Genomic DNA, 16,484 nt, shown 5'->3' with positions numbered 1-16,484 from the left:
TCTGTTTTTTGTTTTGTTTTGTTTTTTGTTTACACATTCACCGTAACCAATGAGCATTGTGGTGAATGCTGATAGGGCGTTGCGGAAAACTAGCGGTCATTTTCACCATTTTTCAAAAATATTTGAAGTTATTCAGTGTTAATTTGCATAAAAAGTAGACACTTTAATTGAAGAAGATCTATTCCGTTGTGCATAACCAGAAGTTTAATTGGTAAGACGAAATAATATTCTTAATTCTAATCGGTTATAATAACGAATGGTTTTAAAATATTTGTTCTTGTACGTGGCAGAAAATACCTAAAATTCAATGGCCAGTACGGGGATCGAACCCGCGACCTTGGCGTTATTAGCACCACGCTCTAACCAACTGAGCTAACCGGCCAATATCCAAACACACGTAATTCTCTGTAGTCTGTGACTGTATACAGCTACACCAGATGCGACCAGATCGACGAGACGCGACAAATCCCCGACAGTGAAACTGGTGACTCGTTCTTTCTATGACGTAACGTTACTGACACTATATTAAAATGATTTGCAACGGGCGCTTTGTCGAGTCCAGTTCAGCGTCATACGGTGTTAGCACACTATTACACACTTACTGATTCATAAGCACTAAGGAATAAACTCAGTGTATGGCTCGTTGGTCTAGGGGTATGATTCTCGCTTTGGGTGCGAGAGGTCCCGGGTTCAAATCCCGGACGAGCCCGTAATTTTTTTAAACGTCTGGGCGACTTTTCTGCTACAAGATGGCAGCCCCCAGCCGACTTCAACTTCTGGTCGACTTCCTTGCCGCCTGGTTTAACCCTGCGAGGACTGAAGATCATTAATAAAAAAATAAAATAAAAACCTGTGTTGCGTTTTTGTACGGTAGACTTATCAGTGCAATCATGATCTCCATGGCTGCCATGAGAAAATTCACTGGAGGAAAAAGTTCGCACGGGCGGCCGTCATCAGATTTGGAAGTCGCTCAAAAGGCTCGTTTGCGGTGGTTCGCGGTTGTGGCTTCAGTCGAATTCAATGAGGCGCGGTGGTTTATGGGATGAGTAGTTCCTGCGCTCGAAATGAAAATATGTACACAGTCTTGTACCTTTGACTTTTTTTTGGGATTTTCTCTTAATTTTTTCACTCTAAATTATATGTTATATGCTTATGAGTTCAGCCGTAGCTGGTTATCCTCACACATGCTCTAAAACTCTTTAGATACAGATTTTTCCAAAAGTCAATGGGAGAAATGAATGGGAAATTTACTTCCGGCACCAGAGCTCTCTTCGTCTTTCACAACAAAAAACCTATAAAAACTAATAATGAACAATATGAAACTAAAACGACATAAGCTTAATTTAAAATGTCATAGGAACTGTAGGCTATTTAGAGGTGGATAAACTCAATTTAGAGTTGGATAAACCTCTCCACTTTGGAGGTGGGTAAAAGCTGTTTACGTGCGTTTAGCCTCCACTACATCCCTGATTGTTTGGATTAACTAGACGAGTAGACAGACATGAGACAGAACCGTACTGAAAATAAGTAAATATTGTTGGCTGATGCTAACTGTCTAGCTAACAAGCTTGCTTCTTCTTCTTCTTCTTTTTTTTTTTTTTTACCTTTATTTAACCAGGAAAGTGCTCGTTGAGATTAAAAATCACTTTTTCAAGAGTGTCCTGGCCAAGATAGGCAGCAGTACAACCATACATACAACACAGAATACACAATAACATAAGACAACTAAAATAGCAGATACAACAACCACAAATCCTTAGCATATCATGCAGAACAACTACAGCCAGATGAGGCGGCTTCCAAGTCAGTTAATATCCTCTTAAAAGTAACCAATGAGACAATCTTATTAAGTTTCAAATTTTTCTGTAACTTGTTCCATGCAAAGGGAGCAGCAAAGTTACACGCCTTTTTCCCCAGCTCAGTTCTAACATTTGGTACAGACAGAAGAACAAGATCCTGGGACCGAAGATTGTAAGTGCCAGTATTTTTTACACTGATGTAGGTCAGAAGGTAGGATGGAAGAAGACCTAAAATAGCCTTATATATAAAAACATACCAGTGATGAAGTCTCCATGTTGACAGAGAAGACCATCCAACACAGTTCACAGTGGTGAGTGAGGACTTTAAGACCAGTGATGAACCTCAAAGCTCCTTGGTATATAGTATCCAGTGCATGCAATATATATATATAGATTACAAGATTACATCTGGGGAGAAAAGAAAGGATGTGATGTTCAGAACATGGTAACTACAGTAATTATCAAAGTGGGAAGAGATGCACCCCGTTTGGCCAGTGGTGTTTTTACACCACAGACATGGTTAGAGAAGGAAAAAATCATTATGAAAATATAATTATATTTTCCTTAAAATGTTCTTCCCAACTCCAGGCCTTATTATCACGTCATATATAGGCCTAACTGTGATGTTCTGTAAAACAACAAACTTTAAAATACTTTGTTCTAACTGGTGAAAATCAGATGGTCATCTCTGTTTTCTCTCATCAAAGTGTAAGCTTTCACAGTTAACATGACTCTCATCAGCATAGTCCATATCAACAACAAAAATATATCTTGACTCCACATAATGGTTATTTTGGAAAAAATCCCAGGTATTTTGAGCAGTAGGATTATTAAAAATATGTGCTAATATAAAATTAAATTAAGTATCCTATAAAAAATTTCAGCACTTTTTTACTTAAGTACATAAAAAATCGAGTACTTTTGTAATTTCACTTGAGTAAAATTGAAAAAGGAGTACTTTTACTCTTACTGGAGTAATATTTTATTATATGTAACGTTACCTATCTACTTTTACTCAACTACTTGATTTGTGTACTTGGTCCAACACTGATACTTGTGCACGTGATTTAGTATTAACGCCTCAGAATTCAAATATGCCCCTGTATATATTTCATATTTATTTAATTTAATATCTATGTAAACCAATATTACACAAAGAGTGCCGTTTTTCTCCAAATATTAGCATGATTACAAATGTTATGATTTTTTTCAGCGTACAGTTTAATAAACGGTAACTTAATATCAAGTGACTTACATTTTAGACACCAAATCGTCTGTTTCGCTGTATTTCGCCAACGAAAATGGTTCCAAAGTCCACAGAATTGTTTTGCGTCTGTGAGCAACACTTCCTGAGTGAATCAGCCTCTTGAATATATCGGTTGAATCGCAATGATTTGCTCCTTAACAGTGATTTGCTGCCACCTACTGGCGGGTTTAATTTCAGGTTTAAAGTGTCTTCATTTTTTTAATAATACCACAGTATTTAACGTTTTATATTTTTCATAAGTTTTATGCATCTGTAACTGCTCTTGACTGATGCATTTTTAATAAAGTGAAATCTATATAGTTATACATTAGATTACAACTTCTGTACCTAAACTTCTTTAAACCTACATGAAAAACTTGAAAAACACCATTTATTTCATTTATATGTTTGTTCTGTTGTATATTTATTTGTGCTATTACTCGTAATTTGATTATTTTTTAACTATTTTATTACTTACTGTTTATTTGTCTAACAATATTTAAAATATAAATGAATCTAGCTGTCATCAACCTATTATTGAGGTTAAATGTAACAAAGACAATGAAAACAATATGCTTATTTTATAGGCCCATTTTCTTGTCTTTTACTTTTATAATTTTTTTTGTTGTGGAGCCTCTGGTCACTGGCCCGATCACTGGCCCGACCGGGGTTGAGGCCTGCCTTCATCCATTGAAACTGCATAATTAATCGTTAAAAGTTATGGTTCCACCCAGGGTTCTAAATTAACTTTTTTGATAACCAGCCAATGTGGCTGGTAACTTTCTAAAGTTACCAGCCAATCAGAATTTCCACTAGCCATTTTTTTTCCCCGGTAAAAATAACAAATTATGAGTGCCACTGAATGCATTTGATCATTTTATTAACATTGTTGGCATGAAAAACTTCCGTTTATAAACCGTACTCACGAATTCATAAACTGTTACCTTGGTTTAACAAATCGTGCCCACGAATTTCCAATCCGTGCGCTCAGTTTTTGTAAACCGTACCCTCGGTTTTTGAATCCGTACCCACAAATTCATAATCCGTGCGCACACTTTCGCAATCCGTTCCCACGGATCTGTAAACCGTACTCACGGATTCATGCAGCAAGCTCCTGTTAACATACAGTTTTATTGACTATTATTATGTGGAATAGGTTTAATAATAATAAAGGAATAATCTTATAATAGCAACTGATTATTATTGTACAATAAACCTGGCATTGTGACTAACTCTGGAGTAATTTTTTCCTCTGTTGTAAATTGTTTTGGATAAAAGATTCTTATGCATAACCTGTATAATAATATATAATAATATATAAGTTATTTTTATCATTTTAATTTGTAGGCTAAATAAATGAGTACAAGAAAATAATTCATGAATTGCTTTATTTTTAAATAAACTTTGACAGTTTTGTAAATGCTTGTCTACAATTCTTTCTTAACATGCATGAAGACTTATTTTTCTGATTGTATTATACTAAGCTCCATCCACCCCACCTGCCGGAGTTAGATGCATGTTTCACTGTTAATGTTATTAATAAATAATGAGGCCGAAAATAACATTGCATTCAGTTACAGAGAAAAGGAATGAAAACATAACCGGCATATTATTTGTTTTGTATTGCTTTTTACCCTTATTTTCTTTTTAGAGTTTTTTTTTTTTTTCATAAAACACAGGCGGCTGTGTCTTATCCTATTGGTGATTAATGTAATAATCACTATTAAAATAAACGCTAAAAAGAAGACTATTTGTGAATGCTGATCGTGGACTCATTGGATACTATGAAAAATAATGTTTAATAAACAGAAATGAATCTGCCGGTGGGGGCGGAGCTACAAATGCGTGTCAGTTTACAAATACAAATCCGAGGGAACGGATTGTGAAAGTGTGCGCACGGATTATGAATTCGTGGGTACAGATTCAAAAACCGAGGGTATGGTTTACAAAATCTGAGCGCACGAATTGGGAATTCGTGGGCACGGTTTGTTAATCCGTGGGTACAATTTGTTAAACCGAGGGAACAGTTTATGAATTTGTGAGTACGGTTTATAAACTGAGGGGACGGATTGCAAAACCGTCGTCACGGATTGATTTTTTTTTTCTCCTACAGGTGACGTGAGGTGCTCTCCGTAATATCCTCATCCCCTGCCTCGTTCCTCTTTTTGCCCCCAGAAATCTGTCCCAACCACCGCCACATTTAGTTTAATCTTAATTTTTTTCTTTAATAGCTAATTCCCTCCTCTTTCAGTCTATGCTCCCTGCTCTGGCTCCATTCGTTCTTTTTCCTTGTGTTTTCTGATGGACGCTATTCGTTTCCATGTTTTTTCGCGCTGGTTTCACTGCAAACTGCGTGCAGACAATGAGCATATGAAACGTCATCACGTAGCATTACAGCACAGTGTTCATGGAAAATGTAGGAAGTGCTGCCAGGGGGATAAATGACCGAGAACAGAGCCTCATGTCATGCATCACCAGCCGAACTGGCTAGTAAGTTTTAATTAACACCCGCCAAAATGAATTTTAACCCGCATTTGGCGGGTTGGCGGGTGTTAATTTAGAACCCTGGTTCCACCCCTTTTACTGTTAGGCCGTTTGTATCTATTACACGTTACCCCACCAGGTGGAAACAAGTGACTGTTAAAAATGCTTTTGTCATGGAATCATTCTCAATTTAACTCACTCTTCTTAATCACAAAGCCTTTTATTTTACATGAATAAATGGTATTAAAAACATCCAAATCTATAGGTCTGTCATATAAAATACACAAATATACCCAAGTGAAAAAGTACACTTCCATAATGTACTTCCATAATGTACTTAAAGACACCAAAAATTTCCAGTGAACTAAAATGTGCTTTTAATATACTTTTTATTTTTTTTTAAATACAGAGACATCATATTAAAAGTACATTTTAGTTCATAATTCATGGTGTCTCAAAATAGCAGTTGAGTATACTTAGATGTTTTTAAGATTATCGTAGGAAGTACTAAAGAAGAATTTTAGTATATAAAGTAAAGAAAGTAAAGAGTCTGCTATCACAATCAACCTGTAAATGGCGGTGATTCCATTTCCTTTTCCCCTTCACCATTATCTGCATCTTCATCTTTCCCTGGGCCTGCGTTAAAATATGCTGTTAGTTTCTGAATTTTTTTTTAACAAACTGTTCTGACGTTCTACTTTATCTTGTGCTGTTTTTTTTTTTTTTTTTTTGAACCACTTTCATATTTACGAGACATTGCTGTCACATTAGATTAGCTATTAGATTAGTTATTGTCATCATTAGAATAGGCGGCAATTATCTTATAAAGAATTCAACGTAAGTATGTCACGTGAGTTCGATACAGGCCAATAACTGAATGCTTTCAGAAAATGATGAATTTAATTAGATTTCAGACAAGTATATAATGCCCACTGTGACTGATGATTGCAGGGTTCATTGAGTGAGAGGGTTTGACTGACACTTCTTGAGCAGGACTTGAAACGCCCGCGCGTGCATTCAAAGCAAAGGGATAAAGCATAATTTTAAAGGGACAGCCAACGAATTATAAAATCAGATTACAATATTTTCCGGCATCATCGGGGCCCTCCCCCAGCCCGGGGCCCTGAAGTAACAGTGGAAACACGACTGGCACTGGCACGCACTAGCACACCCGCTTTTAGCCTGACAGTGAAAACGCGGCTATTGTTGCTCTGTTGGGGTAAGGGCCAGAGATGCAAAGTATGGCTCTGATGGCTGTGGCCAATGCATCACAGGTGGCCATGGTTTTACAGGAGGAACTAAAATGTGACAATATAGGGGGTGAGGTGAGTTCGGTTTCAAGGGTTTGCACCAACTCTGTTTATTCCTTTGTCCACACCCAGGGCTCATCCAGAATAGCTGACACAGAGGGACTGTGATGGTTTAATAGCTGGAAAGAACTTTAAATAGTAGCCTGTCATCCCTAGGAACGAAGCAACCTGGGCAGGTGAGGTTGGTTCTGGGATAAACTTGATGGCCTCTATGATAGACTGAAGTGGGAGCAATAAGACACACATCATTTAGGATGAAATTACATGAATGGTACTAGACCAGAAGTAACATTGTGGATGATAGCTGGTGAGGACTGGTTGGTGCATGTTTGTTGTCTAATTGGGGATGAACGGCAGACAATAGTGACATTATCACAATTATGACATGCCTGGCCCTGGGCTGGACAAATTTGAACTCTGGTGGCATGAGAACAAAATCCACAATTAGCCCAAGGTAGTTTCTCATATGGTCTTCTACGCTGCTGGTGTGTGAGTTGCAACACTAGGAACATCCCCAGAAACTGCTTCGCCCCTCAACCGTTTGGGGTTTGTCCATAATTGTATAATGGCTGTGTGCAGATTTTGTTTGGCTCATGAGTGTAGCTGCACATTGAGTAGCACTTTCCACTTGAATTGTTATAGTTATTACATTAGAATCAGATCATCCGGCTGTAACAGTGGGGTTTCTCTAATTTTGTAGTTATTAACAGGCCACACCCGGTCAGGCAGGCGGTTACCAAATACCCGTGAGTATGAAGGGGAGTACATATCTGACCTTGGTGGATTCAGGATGTAACCAAACCTCAATCCATCAAAGCCTGATTCAACCGGGGCATTGGAAACAAGCCGCGTGGTTAAGGTGCGGTGCATACACGGGGATGTGGTGGAGTACCCCGTGGTCCCGATCATTATCCTTCCAATCTCCTCCGTGGGACTTGAGACCGGTGAGTGTCGCAGGTCTCGCTGATTTCCAATCACTCCACCGGCCGCGCTCCGTTCCCACTCTCGGCCCCACCCCACCCCACTCGTCACATATATATTGTGTTTTTCTTCAAAATTATTTGTATATCGCTATTTCCTGTTACATATTCTATTTGAATTATCTGCGTCGTCACTGTGATTCTGTTTGCGCTGTGGAAGCTTCTGTCACCATAACAAATTCCTCATACCTGATATAGATACTGATAAAGATACCTGGTAATAAAGCTCTTTCAGATTCTGACTCTGAAATATGCATGTGTATACATGCTAGCACTTCTTTTGTCAAACAGTAAGGCACCTGCTATTATATAGCACTTTATTCCTGCTGCCTTTTTGTGTTTGTGTGTACCTGGATTGCTGCTCTTCTAATGTGTTCACTTACACTTTAAAGGTCTTCCCATCTTTGCTAGTACTTTTTTTAACGGATGCAATAGTTGCTCTCATAGGAGCTTAAAGGCATAATCATGGTACAATTAAGATAATTTCAGAACGACAGCTGGTGGGTAGAGAAGTCATTTTCACACCTCCTAATCGAAGAGGGCTGTCAGATTAAGATAGAGAGGTGATTTGAGGGAAATTGTCTTGGCCGATTCTTTGGAGTGAGGCCCAGGTGGCCACAGGTATCTACTCATCCGTGTCTACTGCTGTCAAGAAGGAAATTTTGTTTTGATTTGCCACACTGGAAAGATCATGGGAGAGCCAGACTTCCTCCACACATCTCTTGGGATTTGCCAATTTATTCCCAGCGTCTTCTGCTCGCCATTACAGCTTGGCTAGATGGAAAGCTTCTTCAGCCCCCTGCTGGTTTTGGTTTCCTTGTTGAGTGGACCCCCACTATATATATAAGCTATAATCTATCTATCTATCTATCTATACATATGGCGGGCAGACAAAGTTGGTAATAAATTGACAATTATATATCACACTTTTTTGAGATTCCACATTCTAATAATAAATGTTGCATTCTTATATTGTTTTATTTTTTTTATCAATATTTATGTGTATTTTTAAACAAATATTTAAATACTTGTAGAACATGCTATTACGTATTAGAACTGTGTTCTTACCGTTAGCACAGAGCATGTGTTTGGTGTTACTATTTAATGTCCACTAGATGGCAGTGTTACCTATACTTCGTCGAGATAAAGGGAGACCACGGCTAGTGTCTTTTTTTTTTTTAATCTACAGCGAATATCAAGGGTATGTGTTTTTCAAAGTATGCAAATGCATACCATAAAATTTTGACTACAAAAAAGCTTATGAAAAAGATTCAGCTCATTTAATACTATATGGGGTAAGTTGTCACACGGGGAACCTGCTGTTCATTGACAATAATTTGAAAAAAATATTTCTTTGATATCTAGGACATACAACAGAAAGTCCACCTTTCTTCAAATTTGTATTTACTAAACATTATTATACTTTTGATTAGGAAAAAAATGGATAAATTGGACACATACAGAAAATGTTAATAACACGTTAATAACAATTAACAAGCAATTGAATACAATTATTAATATATAAAACAATATTATATTTTAAAATACTCTGTTTATGTAATTCAAGTTATAAATTAGCTTCATTAAATAGTTTACCAATACCTTAATGTCTGCTAGTGGGGGAAAATGATCTTGTTTGGAGGACAGAATTTATATAATTATTCTAGTTTAAGTCGGTTAACCAGCCAGTGATAACTAACTAGTTCCCACTCTTTTGTTTTATAATTTGTCTGCTCAATAGTAAAGATTGTATTTGATAACAGTCATATTTATGCCTGGTAAGAGCCACATTCTAATCTATTTCAGTAAATGGGTTTTGTAATGTGCTGTCCTTTTTATTTGAATCGCTTTGAATGCCCAACAACAATGAAGTCCGGCAACCATTAGCAGATGGTTTCCGACCACTTGTGTAAAGCATGATCCACACAGTCAATTACAAACAAAGCTTATGTTTTCGATGTCTGAATGTATAGAGAGCAATCAAGAGAGAGAGAGAAGACCTATTCAGAAGGAAATCACTCCTTGGGGGCCGGTATGAAAATATGAAGTACCCTGACTGAGCTCTAGAACAGGATTAATTGTTTAAATGCCACTGAAATTAAAAGGCCCCAAATAATAATTACCAAGCGTGCCACCCACGCTTCCCGTGACTTAACCTGTGGTCAAAAGGGGGCAGAAGGATGTGTACAACCGATCAGTGAACCAATGCCTAGGCTCTGTTCTTTTCTTCCTTGTGCGCTCTGTTCTTTACTTCCACTTTTTAATTGATATACTGGGTGCTTTTAATCAAAGTCCTCCTGGGTTCAACCTTTCAGAAGCAAAACTTGACAGTGATATTTCAATCAAAATCATGCCAGAGGTAACAGCTCTAATACAGTGTTTTTTTATTTTTTGCCTTCGGTTGTACAGAGTGAGTCTTTTCAAATTAGTGGTCAACCCATATTTGATTTATATATATATATATATATATATATATATATATATATATATATATATATATATATATATATATATATATATATATATATATATATATATATTATAATCTACTTGCTGATACGTGTGGGAACCCAGAGAAACACAGGAGACGAGAGATCCAAATGCAGTGTGGGTTTTAATGGGTAATCCAAATCAGAATCCACCAAGCAGGGGTCAAAACCATAAATCCATCCAAACAACAAACAAACAGGGAAGGAACAGGAACGTAAATAAGAAACTCAGAAGGTGAGGAAACTGGGTGACGGAAAGAAAGGACTCCATGAAAACAAACAGAAAAAGACAGGTTAATATAGGCAGGGTAATGACTATCAAGTGAAGACACCTTAGTGCAATTAACAGGAGTGCAATTACTGTGATGAAGGGACAAGGCTTTGTGGGAATTGTATGTGACTGTGGTGAGGTGTCTATGGGGAAGTGAGACCACTAGTGGACACTCAGGGAAACAGAGACCAGACAGCGTGACACTTGCTTAGGTTTAGTAAGCATGTAGATCCTTGCTAAACCTAAGCAAGCAGATTACTTACTGCTCTTACTGCTGAATCAGTCTTACTAGGTATGCTTGAAACTTCCAGGCTGGTGTGTTGAAGCAAGTTGGAGCTAAACTCTGCAGGACACCGGCCATCCAGGACTGAGTTTGGAGACCCCTGGCTTAGTGGATGTAGCCAGAGTTTCCATACAAATCACATTAAACAAATTCATACAAAATCTCCTAAAATATTTTTATCATTAGATTGGGTTGGATACACCCACTCTCTTCGTTTCATTTACCTTGATGTTTGTCAAGTTCTGTCATGTTAATGATGAATTCATATGTTGTTGCTTCATCTGTGTATACAGTATGTTGTGTTGTAAGCGGTCAGTGTATTTGAGGTGATTTTTTTTTTCTTATCTGTGTGTGAGTGTGTTTTGTTAGACAGTGATTAATGTTTTTTTATTTTTATTGCAAGTGCTTTAGTTGCGCCAGCACTGCTTCACTGAGCTGTGACACAGGGCTGCCATTCAGATCCAAAGCATGTGATGAGACTGTAAACACACTGTTGTCTTTACATTGTACCTTTTCCTTTGTGATATTTCAGGGTGAAAAGCACTCAAACAGTCAATGGGATTCATACTTATATCACAATTTTGTTTTCACTAGGGAGCCTAAGCAAATATCAATGGAGGGATCAAGATTACAGAATGAGCATAAAAAAGGCATTTCATTCTTTAAATAAAAAAAAAAGTCATGTCCATAAACATTTATTTTTTTATATATATTTGAGGGTCAATGCTAGTTCCTTAGTCTACATTTGCTTACAGTGAATGTGTAAGATCAATGGATCTAATAATGTCTTTACATAATAATGTTTTTAAAAACCGTATAGGTTGTTGGAAATAAAGTTTTCTCGATGCACCAAAACATTGCAAAAAATAATTTCTGGTGGACGTATTCTTAAAGTTGTTTTAGATTTGGACTAAAAAGCTAAATAAGCAAAGGAACAGGCATTCACATTGTGAGGCATAAATTCATGGTTGATGCAATTTATTTATTTATTTATTTTGGTTAACATTTCAAGATCATTACTTCCTGCAGCTTAATTGAAATGACACCCTTCAAAAGACGATGAAAAACTTTATTAGCTTTAAACAGAATTTTCCTCTTCAAAAAGCCACCAAAATAATTTGTAACATTATGTCAGTAAAGCATATAATTTAAAAGTGAATATCATTTAAAACTGCAGTGTTTTTGCCAATTAACAACTATTACATATGAACATATGTACATATGAAAAGTCTATTACATATGTTTATTCAAGTTTATTCAAGTTTATTCAAATTTCTGACTCTGTAATAACCTCTCTGGGAAGTATACATCCCAAGGTCATATCTCTTACCGATCTTTTTTCTAATGATAACTGTAAACCTAAAAACAGCCATGCTGCCTGCATGTGTTCACTCTCTTGCAATAGAGATAGCACATAAGAGGTGATTCCCCATAGTCCAGCTCTGAGATCCATGGTAAACGGTTGTGAAATGGTGGGAGAAAAGGGATTTGGTGAGACGGTCCAGCACAATGACATTGTTTGGACTATAGCCCTTCAACTCGCCTGACTTCAGTGAAAAGCCCCTTCAGTATTTCCTGTCAAACAGAGCATTTTTTCCCTTTACCTATTCTTAAGTGTCTAGACAGTGGTTTTCTTGCTTCGTTGGTTCTCTTGGACAGGGGCCAAATCTCCTCTCTTGAAGGCGATAAGAAAGCGGTGTTATCAGAGCCTGAGAAGGGAGAACCAAGCCCAAGCGCGTGCCACTAAGGTGGGTTGTGTGATGATTTAAATTGTATTCCCTCATTTTTTATGAATGTGGTCTTTATGGGACTACATAGCCTGTGTATTTTCATTTAAATCCAGCATCTAGGGCTTCAGTGATGTGCAGTGGGGAGTGGCATTGCAATTTAATGAACCTAACGAAGACATTATAAAAAGTTTAAATGGGTTAGCTCTCCAGAAAGTGAAAATTCTGTCATCATCACCCACATGTCATTCAAAAGCAATTAGTTCCATTCATTTTCTTAATAAAAATGTTGTTGTTATCTCAACTTTGTTGTCTGTCCATTGGAAGTCCAAACAACCAAAACTTTTGCTTATATGATCAACAAATGTAAGTTTAAATGTATATATAAAGATCAAATATGATAAAGATGGAACTATGTTTGTACTTTACATGAATTTAATCCTTTATGTGCATCAAGCAAGCCCGGCTGCCAAAATACCAAAATAATTTTACTAATAACTGTGAAGCCACATGAAAATGATGTTATGACAATGCAGACAGATGCACAGTCCAAATTAAGGCCTTTATTAGCTTTTAAGAGCATCAGGCATTGTTAAATGTCAATATATGATGAAATATTTGCATTTCCTCAATCAGAATATACGGCTAAAGTTAAATGTCTTGAGACAATTTTGCAATTTCATCATCTACCAGCAGGCAAGGGGCTAATTTTACCATACTAACCAGCCAAACCTTGACCCTTGGTCAGAATAGTCACTAATCAAGAGCTCCCCCACCAATTTTCAGAATATTTATGGTAACATATCTTTTGTGCAAGTGTAACGGCAAATCAAGGTGAGGAAGCAAGTGTGCTAGTAGAAAAGGAATTTATTAAACACAGGAACACTAAACATGATAACAGTTGAGTGAGGCGAAGTCTGATGGCGATCCGGGAAGTATAAATGTCCGATGGTGATCCAGGAAGTGGCGGTGAGGAGATGCAGCAGGAGAGTGTGACACAGGAACTGAGATGAGCGATCCGTGGGGGTGAGTGGTATAATCCGTGGTGGTGAAGAGTGGATGGGATTCCAGAGACACAGACGATCTAACGAAGAGAAGAACCCAGAGAACAGGAACGAGAGACCAGGCATAAACACGGGAGACTGCAAACAATGCTCTGACAAACACAAGACGAAAGACGGAAATGAGTAGGGATCGGATGGTGAGTAGCAGCTGGTGTAAATGAACAATTAACAGAGACGCCCACATGAAACAGTGCTGACGCGAGACACACACAAACTCCACCCACAAATCCAGAGACCATGGTCTACCAACCGTGACAGCAAGTTCCTGTTCTCAATGTACTTTGTGTTACATAGATGCAATTGAAGAAAATGACCTGACAATCTCAAGTCATAGAGCTGACAGTATAGGCTTTTATTCCATAAACACTGAGTGTTTGTGTGGGTGTGATCTCTTACATTATTTCACAGAGAGATTTTTCTTGTTCTTGTCTGAGCTCAGTGTGTAAGGTAAAAAGGTATCAGCAGAACTGACATAGAACTACAAAACTGCAGAACAAATATTATGTGACAAGTCACAGAGCTGCACTCACCCCATGGCCATTCTAATAAGGTGTATAAGAGATTGAGGTCACCCAGCGAGGTCTGAAGGTACCTGTATTCCCTTGACACAGGCTGCGAGGGTAATACATCACCCATTCCTGCCATTCACGGCTTAATGTCCATCTTCGGCAGATATTGTGTGTTTTGAAAAAGTCTGAGGTCCCTGAAGTAAAAATCAATCCGTGAATTGTGCCCCGTCCCTTGTTTAAAGTCTATTGTGGCTTAATTCCCCAGCCAGGTAACACAAGAATGCCCCCTTTCTTCTGGGCATAGTTGATCCACAATATTGGCTACTGGTCCTTAATTCCTCTCTATGCAAGGTAACTCTCCAGCTTCAAGTCATTCAGACTCCTTTTTTCTCCATTTTAAAAGGACGGCCTGTGTTGTGAAACGAAAAGGATTCAATAGATGTGAATGATGTATTCAGGAGAAAGCATCAAGACTTTGGTATGAGAAGCAAAGCGCTATTCTTTCTTGAAGGACACACGCTCGTTTGCAGCAGCACAATGGCAGCATATTCTATGCCAGTTTCAATCTGTTTCCATTTTTCCCCTTCACCTTTTTTTCACACACAAATGAATTGATAAGAGGCAGTTTTAGCAGAGAAAAGTTTTGCCCGAGAAATTTTATGCAACAAGTCAAATTAGATTGGCCAAAATTTCATTACTGTCACACAATAGAGTTATTTTCTGTTCCCAGGGTCATTCAAAGTGTACTTGAGCAAGCTGGCAATTGTAAAGTGTGTTTTCATTCTTGGAGTGTCAAGATGGGCGATGGGCACGTTTCCATTTTTGCTCTTGTGCTTATTTCATAATTTAGGTAAAATATATATTTAAATTTATGGTCCCACTTTATATCAAGTGGGTTGCACTTTATTTTACAGCACGTGTACTAACATGTACTTATGGTATACTTACAGTGTATTTATCTAAGAAAGTTCTGGTAACACAAGGTAACTACATGGGGTAGGGTAAGGTTTAGGGTTAGGTTCAGGGTTAGTACCTAGTTATTACATAGTTATTGTAATTACTAAAATAAGTACATAGTATGTACATGAGGAACAGGACTGTAAAATAAAGTGCTACCCAGAATGTTACACTTTATATAAAGTGGACAGTTCCTGAGGAGTTACCATGTAAGTACACTGGTATTACAGTGTCCAACTTAAGTTTGTTGTTACCAATGTGCAGTTACACATTTGCACTTACAAAAACCATCCTAAGGGTTGTTACATGTGTAATTACATAAATATTTTAGCTGTAGATACTATATACCAATGTGGTTACATACTACGCCCACATTTAGTTACTATGTAAGTATAGGGACAATATAAAGTCGGACAGTTTTTTATGTCTGTTTCTTTATGACTGTTTATTATAATTCAAGCATATCAAGGGATATTAATTACTTTTTGTAAATGTATTTGCATAACATGTTGACATATCATCTATCCTCATCTTTAATCCTTTTCACTCTCTTGATAAGTCCATTTTGCTGGATGGTTTCCTTTGCTTTGGCATTCTGGCCATAAGGCAGACTGGTGTCCCTTTAATGGTACTGCCCCAGTGTCAAGCTTTTATGTTAAATGTTAAATGTGGTAAATGGTTTTTCAATTGTACTGTGATCCTAATATTATTATATATAATATCTCAAGGCCTTTTATACAGTTTCTACTGATATGATGCTATCTGATGGATGCGTTGGTTTTATTGTTTTAGTTTTTTCTTTAAACTTGTTTAGTTGATCTCGTTTGCTCTTAAAACTGAGTAGGCCCCTCTTCTTTAGAACAGAAATAGTTCTGTCAGGGGTTAAGCTGTAGAGAGCACTCCAAAGATCATTATTCGAGGCCTCATTGAGCACACCTGCTGGCATTAAACTAATCACTGCCGTAATGATAGGTTCAACTGAACCTCCAAACTCACCACGAATCACTCGGGAAATAGACCCATTTCTGATGTTTTCTACGGCCAAACAAGGGAGACAAAAGCTGCTGCTCCTAATTCACAGGTAAGCCTTTCACCGCTGTTGCTATAGCCTGCATTTAACTGACGGAGTGACTCAAGCTTATGCCAGGTCTCATTTTTGGCTATATAATGGTGTCTGAAGATCCCTTCGGGTCCATTGTGATGAACGGGGGTACGTTATGATCATTTAGAGAAAAAGACGGAAATGTCCCTGAGGGCTTTAATCTTTCTTCATTATTTCCCCATTATGGATAAATGCTCTCTGAGGGCCTCTCTCTGATTATAAATGAAACACTTTGACTCCTTCTCCATCCCTCGTTCTCCCGC

General features: G+C 37.6%; 2 non-coding genes across 2 annotated transcripts; one reads left to right on the top strand and one right to left on the bottom strand.

The window, feature by feature from the left end:
* Nucleotides 1-308: 308 nt before the first annotated feature.
* Nucleotides 309-382, bottom strand: trnai-aau (transfer RNA isoleucine (anticodon AAU)). Its single transcript has one exon. It is a non-coding gene; the product is annotated as a tRNA-Ile (tRNA).
* Nucleotides 383-637: 255 nt separating this feature from the next.
* Nucleotides 638-709, top strand: trnap-ugg (transfer RNA proline (anticodon UGG)). Its single transcript has one exon. It is a non-coding gene; the product is annotated as a tRNA-Pro (tRNA).
* The last annotated feature ends 15,775 nt before the right edge of the window (nucleotides 710-16,484 follow it).

This window comes from Carassius gibelio, chromosome A6 (genome assembly GCF_023724105.1).
Source record: "Carassius gibelio isolate Cgi1373 ecotype wild population from Czech Republic chromosome A6, carGib1.2-hapl.c, whole genome shotgun sequence".
In the NCBI taxonomy this organism is placed as follows: domain Eukaryota; kingdom Metazoa; phylum Chordata; class Actinopteri; order Cypriniformes; family Cyprinidae; genus Carassius; species Carassius gibelio.
Note: the sequence above shows the minus strand (reverse complement) of the source record. Positions and strands in the feature narration are given on the sequence as shown.